General features: G+C 49.2%; 1 pseudogene; it reads left to right on the top strand.

Moving 5' to 3' along the window:
* Positions 1-229: 229 nt before the first annotated feature.
* On the top strand, positions 230-1,932 carry LOC146193316 (uncharacterized; annotated as a pseudogene).
* The last annotated feature ends 2,072 nt before the right edge of the window (positions 1,933-4,004 follow it).

Genomic DNA, 4,004 nt, shown 5'->3' with positions numbered 1-4,004 from the left:
ATTTCGCAGTGCTAATCGAAGTTTTCTCTATCTCGATGTGTTCGTGAAGTCGAAAAGCACCGACGGATATTGAAAGTTCCCAAAGGTACGCCTTTTCTTCGATTTACCGGACAATTTTCATCACCGCCATGCGGGGGGCGTCCGCTAGGTGTGTTCCGCGAGCGATAGCCCTCGTCGCTGTCGCGGCTGCCGCGGCTCGCCGCCTCGGCGGCAGCCACACAGCCCCGAGATGGAGGAAACGTCCGTTCTGGCAACGATCTCCGACTCTCCGATGACCGTTCAAGTTCAAGGCTTAGAAATTTCACCCGAGGAATTCCACCGCGGCCATGGATGGACGCTCGCGGGGGAACGCATGTCAAGACTCCGTCAACGAGACCTCGACGCAAAGCTCGCCGGCACCGACAACCAAGTAAGCAAGAAAGCGAAAAGAAATACGAACTTCAGAGCCTCGGCCATCAAGGCAGCGAGAATGCCAGCCATGCCGCTGGAGGAAAACAAGATCGTAATCAGACCGCGAGGGGGCTCGACATCACTAAGATCGGCACTACGACCGTCGCTGCGGCCATTCTCGCCGCGGCCAAGATCACGAACGAAGAGAACGCATCGGACACGATCCGCCCGAACGCGTAACAAAATATAATGGTAATCAGCACGCCCAAGGAAGAAAACGCCGTCCGCTACACAAGAATTCAAGCTATATACATTCAAGACAAGACCTTCGAAGCCAGCGCGTACCGCATGGCGCCGTACGACACCGTGAAGGGCATATTCCGAGGCATCTCTGTCGACAAGAAAGCCGAAGATCTCGACAGCAACATTGTAAACGACAGAAACCCACTCGCCGTAGGCGCCAAAAGAATCAGCAACACGACCACGATCATAGTAGCCTTCAGAGGACCCAAGGTACCGAACTTTGTCCGATATGGTGTCACGCTCATACCGTGCCACCTGTACAGAAAGCAAATTGACGTCTGCCACCAGTATGGTCGGGTCGGGCATTGCAAGGACGTGTGCCCGACGCCAACCAACCGGATCTGCAGGGGCTGCGGCCAAGCGAACCCAAAAGATGACCACAAATGTACACCAAAATGCAAACTTTGCGGAGGCGCTCACCCAACCGCCGACAGAGAATGTAAAGCCAGATACAAGGTTCCCTACGTCGTTCGCAAGCGTCAGTGGGAGCACCGAAAGGTCAGCCATCAGCTGCCGTCGGAGAGCGATTTCCCACCACTTGACAAGCCAGCTGCCCATAAGTCAAGAACGCCATCGAGAGACCGCGCGCAGTCGAGAAATAGCAGCTGCAGGAGCCAGAGCAGAGACGCGCGAAAAACGAAAACCCAAGGATCACTGTCGCGTGAGAGAGTCGGTTGGGGCAACGCCGCACAAGGTATCATGAAGACAAATCCGAGCTACAGCGCCAAGACAGAAGACAACGCTTCAACCAAGGAACGAGAGATCAACGAGGCCCTAAAAAAGGAGAACGCGACCCTGCGAGCCACCATCAACAACCTCACCAAGGAAATCGCGCAGATCCGCAACGCCCTCCGCAACGTCGAACAGCAAAGATCCAGCCCGAGCGGCAACAACAAGGCCGAAGCAACTACGGCCGACGCAGACAAGGAGCCGGCAACGAAGAAAAGGGCCGTCGAATCGCGCAAGACCAAGAACAACATGAGCAACTGCAGCACCGACAGCAGCAACAACAACGTCGAGGCCAAACTCAACAGCCTCGAGGATATGATCAAATCGATGAAGCAAGCCATCGAAGCCTTCCAAACGGAGAACGTCAGTAGGCTCAACAATCTGGAAAGAAGCGTGCAACTAATACTAAGCAACCCAACGTTCGCGCCAGTACAGCATCAAGTCAACCAAGCGCAGCAAAACGGAGAACTCCGAATCGGACAATCATGGCCTCCAACTTCACAGGCATAACAGTGTGGCAGTGGAACTGCCGCAGCTTCGTCAAGAAGAAGGCAGTCGTCCAGCAGTACATCGAGCACGCGGCTCGCAAGCCCGACGTGCTCCTCCTCCAAGAAACACTAACGGACAAGCCGTCCCTCTCCGGCTACAGGGTGCACGCGGGCCCGCCCGACGGCAGAGGCCTGTGCACCCTGGTCAGGAAGGGACTCACCTTCGTCGAACACCGGCTAAGCAATGTCAGGATTGAACACACGCTCACCGAACTCATACCGAACAAGCAAAGAAAAAACAGCGTCTTCATTTTGAACATCGACAGTAACCCAGTAACAAGTAAGGTGATCCACAGCTGTTACAGTCCAACAGTTTCCCGCCGTGAAAGTAAGGGCTGTTTAGGGCAATGCCTACAACTTCAAAAGGAGTAAAATGACAGGGAAGGGGTTGAAGTAAGCCTGCAGGGTCTCATTTCGACCCTTTACGGCATTGACATGCCACAGAAGAGGCACATACTTGGCAACACTCTTTGACAGACCGGGCCAGAAAAAGCGGCACTTGATTCTGTCGTAGGTGTTGTAGGAAAGATGACCACCACACGGATCGCAGTGGAAAGCGTGCAAGATCTGATGGCGAAAAGAACTGGCAACAACAGGCACCGACGGTTTACCCAAAGGGTGGTGACTATGCCAACATAGCAGTCCACATTGCATTTTAATGTTGAAAGCTGACGGCGCAGTTGAGAATTTGGAGGTAGCGAAGGACCTTTGACCCGATTGATTATCGTGCGAGAGTACGAGTACGCTTGCTGAGCGGAAGACAGATCACGTTCGATGTCAGCCAAGGCGGCAATCTGCGCGGTATGCACATCCTGGGGGAAGGAATTACTCAGAGAAGTACTAGGTGATTTGGAGACAAAGGAGAAACGAGAGAGGACATTGGCATCAAGGTGCTTCTTGCCGGATTTGTTTGCTATTGTCAAGCGGAATTCTTGAAGTGGGATATGCTAGCGCCCGGGCCGCCTTGTTAAATGTTTCAGGAATGAGAGCTAGCACAAAGCGTGGTGGTCAGTAACTACCATAATATGCCGACCGTAGAGGTAAGGGCGAACTTTTTGAAGAGGCCTTACAATTACAAGACACTCTGCATGGTTCGGGGATATCGCTCTAAACACGATAACCGTTGGGCAACCATTGTAAAGGTGCACATTTTCACGTTGAAGAATACCTATACTTTAAAGGTTACACACTGTAACCTTTCCACTTTTAACCTTTGTAAAAGTTACAAATGGCAAAGGTTACTTCTTTTTATGCATAGGTTACGCAATTTTTTAGCGTTGAAACCTTTGCAAAGGTATACATCTTTGAGTTAGGCTTAGGTTACAAGCTCCAAAATATGTAACCTTTGTACGCCACAGTGGCTGGCCTAAATATGGTAAACATATTCTTGCAACTTACTGACGGTGATGAAATACAGAGGTGTGCTGGATTTCTATTTTTACTGGACCAAAAATTGTACAAACAAGAGATTGCTTTAGGAAGAAAAAAATGACAAATATCGGTATGGTAGCTAAATTGTTCCTGGACTTGAATATTTCCAAGACTATAGGAAATACAAAACAACAAAAGTTTCCAAATAGTGCGTACATTAAGGAAAAACTAAGGAATGTAACCGATGCAGGTATGTTCAAGGCGCCATTTTTGCACACGCTTTGCAAAAAAAAAATATCAGAATAAATGAGAATGCAAGGCACTGAAATATGAGCCCATATTACAGTATTACTATTGGCATTCCAAACAGAATCACGTTTAATAAGCAACTCAATAAAGGAAGCTCAGACGAAGTCTTGCTTCGAAAGGAGCTTGTCTACAGCATATCACTCTTACTTCAATGTAAATAAAACAATAGGCACTGTAATTTTAGTACTTAACTGAAGAAAACAGAAGCCTATTTATTCAAGACTAAGTGCCAAGGCAACTTGACATTGTGTAAGGGATACAACAGGCACAAAATATAAATGCTAATATCAGATAAGGTCATATTGTGATCACATTTTAACATACTTCTTAAAAGAAAGATTAAAATGGCTACAA

The sequence above is a fragment of the Amblyomma maculatum genome, chromosome 4 (genome assembly GCF_055883805.1).
Source record: "Amblyomma maculatum isolate TAMU_Amacu chromosome 4, ASM5588380v1, whole genome shotgun sequence".
Taxonomy (NCBI): domain Eukaryota; kingdom Metazoa; phylum Arthropoda; class Arachnida; order Ixodida; family Ixodidae; genus Amblyomma; species Amblyomma maculatum.
Note: the sequence above shows the minus strand (reverse complement) of the source record. Positions and strands in the feature narration are given on the sequence as shown.